Below are 10781 nucleotides of genomic sequence, written 5' to 3' on the forward strand. Positions count from 1 at the left end.
GTATGTAAATTAGGAAGAGTAGTTCTGATTTAGATGTTTAAAAACACTTAGCTTTGTGATTCTTGTATATTGGCATAATTCTAGTGGAATTATAGGACAATATTGAACTCAGCTGGTCAGACCTGGATTTTTATCTCAGTTTTGCTATCAACTAAACTTGTAACCATAGGAATTAATTTCCTCCTCAGGTCCCAGATATCAGTTTCTTCATCAGTAAGATGAGCCGAGACTGAACTTCAATAATTTGTGTATATCTTCATAAATTTTGTGACATGAACGTATTCATATTATAATTTACTGTTTTCATTTAAATTGTCGCTTTTAGTTTTAGAGGAAATGTTCTATTATGGCTGCAAAATAAAAAATTGATATAATAAATGAAAGATAAGCATATCGTTAACATTTGAAAATAAAACCTTGATATTCAATTTGAGATAGAGGAAGTAGCCTGGATATTCTGAGACAGAGACTCTCAGTGTAATAGGAAGATTCTGATGTACTGGAGAGGTTTATTATATGCAAGCAGTGTGAGTCACATTATTTAATACTTGGTCCGTGTATGCCTTACAATCTTGTCACCAGTGAAATACATCTTATGCTTTGAGAAAGCATCTTCATATTATATGCTTTTTGTTTGTTTGTTTTGGGGTGGGGTGGGGCATTAGAACCAAACCTAGCAGTCCTCGGTTAAAAGAAATATATAATGATATAAACTAATGAAAAAAGTGCTGACTCTCATTTTTGACTTGGGTTACTTCTATTAATTACTTAATAACTTAAGCATGCAGAAACTTGTAGTTCTTATGCAATGTTATGACCAAAAGAGTTTATGAAATACTTATAAACCACAGAAAACTGATTAACTCATGACAATTTACCGAATATTTGCTGAGACCTCTGCTTGCATAAGCTGTGTGATGACTGATGTATTTGACATATATATACTAAATGCTTCTGAAATTAGACTAAAGAATCAAAGAAAAGATGGAGGAGAAGAATTGGGAGCAGAAGGAGATAACTAATATGTTGTTAAAATAATCAGGGCAAAAATCTGACCTGAAAATAGGTTAAGAATGTATATTTTTAGAAGAAAAAGTTAGTAAGATTTATGGTGTAAGCACAATCAAACCTCTTACACAAAGGGAGTGGGCTGGGCTGACCCATCTTAGACTAGTCCCTCATATTACATTAGGGAACCAGATTAGTGAGTGAACTAGCAATTCAACTGCAAATTAAAGAGTTGTGTTCTGTGTTTTCCTGGGGATAATTTCTACTGGAAAATAGGTCTTGAAGTTTTAAGATATGCTACTAGACATAGACTTGGTCTCCGGGGGAAAGAAATTTGCATGAGCCAGGTGAAATGTTCAAGTATTCCAAAGAACTGGTTGGGACAAGTAGGTAGACAAGTAGGTAGTTTTCAACTTTTTTTGTTGAATAACAGAGAATAATTAAAACTGGGTACTGCTAGAGAAAATGATCAGGCACAGCAGAAAGAACAGTATACAAACTCAGGCCCATCTGCTGCTGCTCATGATGAAGGGAAATGGGGTTGGGATACAGTTCCTACTAGAATGCCAGGTCTGCTTTCTCTTGACCATGAGAAACATGTACTCTAAGAATAACTGGACTTGATCTGAACATTACTATATGTTGAGCCCCATTCAAAAATCCTTGATATGATTTACATAATAATTTTAACACACAATCCCTATTACTTTAACCTTCCTTAATTTTATGGAAAATGAATCAAAGATTAAATAGCTTGCCAGAGTCACAAAGATGATATACATAGAATTGTGAGAATTCAAACAGAAGTGTTTCATCTTGATGGCCTATGTTCTGAAACTAGTAAGGTATACTTTCTCTTTAAGTCTTGAGACTCATAATTAGCTTCATTCTTTGTGAGGGACTGGAACTGAGACTGTGTATATAATTACTCCCCACATCCTAACTGCAGTAGCTTCATGTATACTACTTTCTGTCTCTGGATGGTGCAGAAAAGTTTCTCTGTACTCCTTTACCTGATGTTTTGTGTAAGTGTATTTGGCATGTATTGAGCTAGCTCACCTTTTGTTTCTGGGTTGCCTTGACTATAAGCAGAGAATCCATTGCTTTTTTTTTACACTGAGGAGTCTGCAGTGCTATTTAAGTACCCTAAACAATCTACATGAAGTTACTCATTACACTGACAAATAATGGCAAACTCAGGATCAAGCAATTAGAACAAATGCCTGTATTCTGTTCCGTTACAGGGAAGAAACAGCAGCACCAGGATGGAGGAAGAATAAGTCCAGTGGGAATAGTTCTAGCATGAGACTAATACAAATGCATGAGCCACCGGATCACATGCCAGCTTGTTGTCAATAGTGACACTGGGCTTACTATTATTATTTTTTTAACCAACCAAATTGGACATCTTAATAGAATCGGGTGTTCATTAACAGACTGCAGAACTGTTTCTCTTTCTTGCTGTATCTCTACCTCAGCAAAAAACCATAGTAATATATTTGTTGGAACAGTCGGATAATTATAATCATGAACCTAACCTGCATAAGGAAGAAGAAGATTGTGTAAAGCAGTGATTCTCAACCGTGGTTACATATCAAAATCACTTTGGGAGCTCTTAGAAACTATGAATAACTTGGCTCCACCCTGAGATGTTCTTATTTAATTGGAGCACAGACATAAGTAGTTTTTTAATGCTCCCAAGGTGATTTTAAAAATACAGCCAAGTTTGAGAACCTTTGCATGAATCATTCCAAGTGAACCTTTTGATTTCTCCAGGAGGAAAGAGTTTGTTCCTGGCTGCATTATCTAAAAATGAATTTCTGAGTGGAGAGTTATACTTCAGAGCTGGACTGGGGTATTTTCGTTCTGGTTGTTTTCAGATTTTACCTCTTTAGCCCCCAACTCACTTGCTTTTTGTCCATACAGGATGTAGGGATAAAAGGAAATGTTCCAAGAAAATCCCTTGTATGGCATATAATATATGCATTCTATGCATTAACTGAACAAATATAAGAGGGGAAATATACAGTCTATTCAATTTGTAGTTTTGTATACTTCTATGGTTAATTTTATATCAAACATTGGCCTGAGTTACTAGTTTTATTTATTATACAAATACTTCTTGGGGGTACATTTGTACTATGAAAAAATTGATTTTACTTCAGTATTGCTAATGTTGAGTCTATAGGTCAAAGTGTACTTGTATGGGCTCAACTTTTCAGGTATTAGATTGAGAAAAGCAAGTTGGATGAAGATCAGTGACATAGGAAGAGCAAATGATTGAAGATCTGAATTGTGTAAAAAGACTGACTTTGAATATTCTCTGAAAAAGATGGGATGTGGGCATTTTTTTAAATAACTTTAGATTCAGAATGGAACCTTGGTGATTCCTGATTGCTTTTCATTTCCATAACTTTGGACTCAGACCGGAACCTTGGCGATCTCTAACTTGCTTCAGTTTCAAAAAGTATTACAAAATTGATATCACAGGTATTCAAGTTGCCTTTTAAAGGTATTGGGTTTTGACAAACTTGATAATCAATTGAATCAATTCCTTAAAATCTCTGTCTTACACACACACACACACACACACACACACACACACACACACGCCCTACTGTTTAATCTCTTGGGAACTTAATGCAGTTTACTTCTTCCTGTTTGTGGAAAAAAATTTAAAAAATCATTATTATGATTCTTGGTGGTGGAATATGTGCACTGGTGAAGGGACGGGTGTTTGAGCATTGTATAACTGAGACTTAAACCTGAAAGCTTTGTAACTTTCCACATGGTGAATTAATAAAATAAATAAATAAAATAAATAAATAAATAAAGGAAAAAAATCATTATTTTTTAAAAAAAATTTTTTATTTAATCACTGAGATAGGCCTTTACCTTATCAAAGGAAAAAAGTTGTTTTTATAACAGTATTACCTTCTGGTGGCTATAGGATTTTCCTGTTATCTGAAAGTAGAATGTTCCTATTTGATAGGAACTGGTAAAGTTATGTTTTGACTTTTGGAATATTGCCATTAGTTTATCAAAAATATGGTTACACTGGCATTTTGGATGATGGGGAAATCTGTATAACATTTATACACTCTTCAATCTTTCCTAAAATGAACATCTTTGGAAAAAATTCTAATCCACCAAATGTATTCAGGATCTACTATGTTTCAAAATTCAAGATAATACTTGATGACTTAAATTATTTGTGGGACTTTAGTGCCACGTGTCTATCGTTGGTCAAAACTCTTGTCAGGATTCACGTCACTATTTTCTTAGTGAATGTCAGAAACCTCATTTGTCTTCCAACTGGAAAAGGGCTGGCAAGATAACTAGCATGGGACAAGTTAGTGACTTTCAGTCTAAAGGACACTTAAATGAGGTCTTCTAAGCTACTGAGAGTATCTTGCCCACATGGCAGAGCCTGGCAAACCACCCGTGGCATATTCAATATGCCAAAAACAGTAACAAGTCTCACGATGGAGACGTTACTGGTGCCTGCTCAAGCAAATCGATGAGCAACAGGGTGACAGTGACTATAAGATTTTAATTATATATGTGGAATTATAAATCAAAACAAAGCTCTGTTAGTTATGAGATGGAATCATGGGAATACAGAAAGTTATAGTTAATGTTATCATGACTATTTGAAACTTGCCAAGAGAGTGGATTTTGGAGTGTGGGAGAGGGGCTGGCTCCTAAGTGGTGCTCAGGCCAACTAGGTCTGCAGTCCAATTTAAGGACTGAAGAATTCAGAGGTGCTTGGGTTTTGAAGTGCTAGCTATTATCCAGACAACACAATGGTGATTTGGAACCTCCAGAGCTACACCTTTTGGTGCTCAGTGCCTCCAGGTATGTACCCAGTAATACTCATAGGACTGTTTAGTGTCAGGGATTTAAATAGGGATGACCACATACAAGGCGTGAACTTTAACTCCTATAGTATCTCTTCAGTCTACAGAGAGTGAATCTTGGAGGTTCTCATAACACAATTTATTTTTGTAGTGTTGCAGGGTAACAGATGGTAGCTGGATTTCTGGATTTATGGTGATGATCATCAGGTGGTATGTGCAGATGTGGAATTATGCTTTACATCTGAAGCTAATATAATGTTATATGTTAATTATACATCAAAAAATGAAGTCAGAAAATCTGATATTATCTTGTTCAGCACTGAGTTTGTAATCCCAAGTGTCTCCTGAATGAAATGGTGTAATCGGTTCAATTCTGCATTTCTGTCTTCACTAATATCACTTGATAATGACATATTTTCAGCAGATAAACATTTATATATGGTTAGGAATTATACAATTGCCTGCTTATTTCTGATCTAGGGTGTTTAAGTTCATTAAACACTTTCGATCCTTTTGAGGACCTAGATAGCAAGTATACAACAAAAAAGTCGATTTTATGTGAGGAAAAGGCTTTTGTTCCTCCTTTTCTAGTAGTACCTGATCCATATCCTATTCTCTAAGAAGGACTCACTAACTTGTAATAGAACTAGGTTGGAGGGTAACTTGGGAAAGGAGTTCTTAAGTTCCCTCCCTAGAAACATTTACTTTTGAACTAGACTGGGTATACTCGTGATCACACTCCATTAATTTTTTTGTTCGATTTTATTTTTGTTATGATGCCATAACTGCTAGACCTCAAAGGCTATTTCTAGCTCTATACTCAGGAGTTATCCATGGTAATGATTAGGGAATTATATGTGGTGCCCAGGATAGAACTGAGTTTGACATCATACAACAACGTACCTCCTGTACTGTCTTATTTCTCTGGTCCTTCATTATGTTTTGTTAGAAGTCACAGATTCAGTAAACTTCCCAAGATTCTGTCATCCACAGAGATTCTGTTCTTTCTTGGTTATACAGGCTCTACTATTTCTAATGGCTTTCTACTGAGAACATAGATATCCATTAAGTGTTCATTCCTTTTTCCTTGATTTACTTGCTTGTGTACTCAGTCCCAAATCCTAAGAATGCCAGTTTTTTCTCTTCATTACTTCCTAGTCTGTTGTCATTGTCATTAGAATTTTCACCTTTATATCAGTAGCTAAAACTTTAGAAATTACATATAAGTGAGGCACAGTATACATACTTAACATGCTAAATACAGGGGAGCCCAATCTCACCTCACCATGAACTAATCATTTTTAACCTTATTCATATTAGAAAACTACTATAAATTCAGTTACATTGATGTTTGTAACTTGACTTCTTATCCTTTTCAGTAGAATACTAATTATAATATAAACATTAGCATAACCTGATAGAAAAAAATTTAATGTTGCGACTTGGGGATAGAGATTTCATCCCCATACACATATATACACATTTTTTCCCCTTGAGAGGAACCATTTAACTCATGTCTCACTTTGTGTAAAACAAGCTCTGAGCTCTGATCATTCAAATCATTTTGTTCTTAGAACAAAGTGGCCATAATTTCATGTAAGGGCTGTCTCCTCTCATAGTCACAGTCAGTTGCCTTGGCAACAGCATTTGGAAAGGACAAAGGTCCAGGGAACTTTTGTCAAGACCCATTAAACTGTGTGGAGAGGCTCTCCCTTGCCTGGGTCTCTCTCACCTACCCATCAGCTTTTATTTCTTCTTCTGTGACCATCTTTGAGGTTGAGTGGGGCAGAGGATGGTCATCCAGAGGCATGAATTAAACTGGTTTTGGAGAATATGAGTTCAAAGGAAATTTAAGGAAAATTGGTTGATGCCATCTATTCTGCAAAATTCTAGGAAGATGAAGTAAGCAGTGACAGGCAGCTTAATGCTTAGCAGGTAGTCACTTCCATTTGAGTTGGCTGGTCTAATGGTTAGGCTTTTCTCATGAACTACTGAAGAAATTTTTACTGAAACCATAATTCTAGAGGGTCAGATTCTCTGAGACTTCCATTCTCTGATCTTAGCATTAGTTCTGTTTTAGGATAATAGATTACAGCTGGTATTTTTTCTCTCTGATGATCAGATATTTGAGAATAGAAGACAAGTTTATTCTGCATTTTCCTTTTTCCTTTGTTCCTTTATTATTCATTAGCAGTAGTATGATTTAAATATTCCCTAAAATGGATGATATTTCCCTCTTGTTTTTTTGTTTATTGTCTTTCAAATGTAGTTCCCAGAATGATACATTATAAATACCACTAATGCAGAGTATAGTCTATTTAGATCTCCCTAGATCAGGATATTATGTCATGTGTTCTCCAAGGATCATTTTTTTCCATAGTTACAGCATAGTCACTGAACTTGTTCTACCAAAAGAGAGGAATGTATTTAAATATTTCTCTCAATCATGACTAGAGTCAGATTTTATACATCACTGAAAAGATTATTTTATATGAAACATGAATTAAAGCTACATTATTGCTCATGTTTCTGGGTGTATTTTACATGAAATGTTGTGACAAACATAGTAAAAATTATGGTACATGTTTAAAACATTCTTAACCTTTGTTCCTCTGATAAAAATAGGCATTCCATGGTTAACCACAGGCATCCGTCTCTTTTGTGCCTTCGTGACAGCTCGCTGTTAAACTGAAAGAAACAGGGCAGGAGATCAGGCAGGACCCACTTGACTTCTCATTTAAAGCCCAGTAAGGTTATTTTCTCTGAGTGCCTCATGAAGGAATCAAGAAGCAGATACTGGGAAAGAGGTGAGGTGGATTTCCTTTCACAAATCAAGTCAGTGAGCAGGATGAAGAAATGTGGAAATCTCGCCATCTTTTGAATGAAACCTTACAATATGGGGCTCAGTATAATAATGGCAAAAATGAATATTCAATTAGAATTACATGCATCTATGTTTGAATTATGTTAGCAATACATATTGTTAGTTTTCAAGAGAACTTATATCATTCATAAACCTTAATATGTATCTCTCCCAAAATAGAGTAGTGATCATCACCCCATAGTTTATTTAAATTTCTATGAGACTGTATTTGTAAAAAACTTACTATAGTGACACATCTGAATACTCATTCAATAAAATATTACTTTATCTTTTTTAAGAATTTCTCTGAGGCAAGTATAACTTGTCAATTAGGGCTACTTGTGGAAAAATCTGATGTTGACCCATGTTTAATCATAAAAATAATTTTAACATGGTATTGAACAGAAAGGAATATAGTTTACTTTCTTACGCTTGCAATAAGTTTATAATCTAGTTAACAAGAGAAAGCATATGTTGTAAAATATGCTACATACCGTAAAACATATAGCAGAAAATGTTAGATCAATGTAAGAAAGTAAATATCATAAGCAGTTTTTTGAGTACTTTTCTTGAAGCACTCTTCTCTAAGTTGATCCTTGGAATACAAGAGAAGCTTGATTTACATAAATCATGAAGAAAATTAAAAAATTAAAATTCTGGGTGGAAGAATAAGCAGGAGCAAAACTGGAGTAGTGGCAGCAAATAGGTAGGAACTAAAGTTAAATTTAAAGCTTTAAATCCTTTGTAACTGTCCACACATATGTATCCTGGCATGTATATGTCTGTATTATTGCTTGTTAGCCAAGCACTTACTGAACACCAGTTGTGGGGATGCATGGAAGTCTTGCTAAATCCTCAGGAGTTTCTGGGAAGTATGATACATATTAATCCCTATTTCATGGATACAAAAGACAAAATATGAGATATAGATAACTTACAAAGCATCAGGAACTGGAAGAAGAGCAAAGGTTCGAATCCAAGCAAACTGATCTCTGAATTTTGTATTCAGAGATTAAGGGACTTAGATAAGAATTAAAGGTAAACTCTTCCTATAAAGCTAATGAGTTTTTAAAACCAGTTCACCTTGATTCAAATTTTTATAAGTACATTTTATTTTGGCAGATGGCTAAAAGGGGGAGCTCTTTCTTAGATGAAAAATTGTTTTGAAGTTATTAGTAGTAGTTAAGAGTTTATTGTACTGTTAAAGTCTAGCCCAAGAGCCTGGAATATAAAGGCCTGGGAAAATATTTGTAGAATGAATTAAGGACTAGACTAACTGCCTTGGATAAATGAGTTGGCAGTTTAATGTTCCACAAGCCACATTTGTTTTCTAAAATGAAATTGTGCTCAAAACAATTTATACTTTACTTAGAGCTGAAAATTATGTACTCATTATTAAATATTTTGAAGACATAATATCTTTAATTTTAATAGGAATGTGACAGAATATATATTATTTAAATGATGCATGTAATAACAATTGCAAACATGTATTGCTTCCTTCCCTCCAAGCACTAAATACTCATGTAGTAACTCATTTAATGTGCATATCATTTACCCTCATTTTCTTTTGGCATTGTTAGCAAATCATGTTTCATGAAAGTAACATGAAGAAATAATTGGGAGAAATATAGAGAAATAATTGGGAGAATTTTTGCTTTAAAAAATTCCCCAGCTGTTTTGTTTGTTTTTAGCTAGGGATTTTACCATAGAGATCTTTTCCAACCCTCTGACACCTCACTGCCCTACCCCACGCTTCTGCAAAGAAATAGCAATAAGTGAGTGTTATGAGGAAAAAGGAAGTAGCAAGAAATGAAGACCATTTGATACAGATAAATGAATTTAGAGGTTGATCTGATTTGGGGTTTCCTGTGATATATAGAACACAAAAAAGCAGAGGGTAATCTGATTTGAGGTTTTCTTTGATACATGGACACAAAAAACCCAGAATATTATTGCAAACCTTCAGTACTTGCTTACTTAATCTTGAAAGGTCATTACACTCAAATTCTCATAGGGCATTTATATAACAGACTTTGCATGATCTTAAGAGGTCATAATATAGTTTAGGAATATAACCTTGTTACCTAGGTTATATTCCTAAACTAGTTTGAAAATAGTTCCCCAAAAGTTCCAGAAATCTATTCATTATATTTGTGGTGATTCTTCTTCATTAAGTTAGTCTGAATGCTGAGATCATGCATAACCTTCATTGCAAAGACAGGCAAGAGAGAGGTCAAGTCACTTAAAGTCCCATGGTTAGTAGGTGGTGGAACAGACTCTGACATGTGATGACACTTTCCTCTTAATGTGAGGAGTAATGTTACCTCAGACAGAAATTTAACTTTTTCTTTATGACAGGAAAAGGCCACTAGCTGTTTGATTTGGACTCTATTTCTTCAAGAAATGGAAAGAGTGAGGATGTTCTGAGTACCTTTGCTTTTTTAACCCTTTTTCCCCCACCTGCTTTTGATTAAACCAGTCTGGTGAGTTGAAATCAAGAGCTCTGCACTCACAACTCTGAAAACTCTGAAATCATTTTCCCTCTGTCTGCCCTTGTCAAATAACTGGAAACTGTTCGCAGGTGTCAAGTGTGGGAGCAAAATCTGAGAATAAGAAAGAAGTAAGCCGCAGAAACTTCCCATCTAGTTTCAGCAATAATGAGTGAATCTCTTCCCCAGGAAGTAAAGGATTTCCAGTAATCACTGCTTCCTGGGCTTTTGACCAACTGGGCTCTTAAAAATTGCATTCATATTTACGTAAAATTGTTTTGTTTTGTTTTGTTTGCTTTTTGGGTCACACCTGACAATGCACAGGGGTTACTCCTGGCTTTGCACTCAGAAATTACTCCTGGCAGTGCTCAGGGGACCATATCGGATGCTGGGAATCGAACCCAGGTTGGCCGCGTGCAAGGCACATGCCCTACCCACTATACTATTGCTCCAGCCCCCAGATTTACATAAGTTTTTAACTTTAAATTTTATTATCTTTTTATGAAAGCATCGTGATTTACAAAATTATTCATAGTTGAATTTTAGACATACAGTAAT

Source organism: Sorex araneus, chromosome 11 (genome assembly GCF_027595985.1).
Source record: "Sorex araneus isolate mSorAra2 chromosome 11, mSorAra2.pri, whole genome shotgun sequence".
In the NCBI taxonomy this organism is placed as follows: Eukaryota; Metazoa; Chordata; class Mammalia; order Eulipotyphla; family Soricidae; genus Sorex; species Sorex araneus.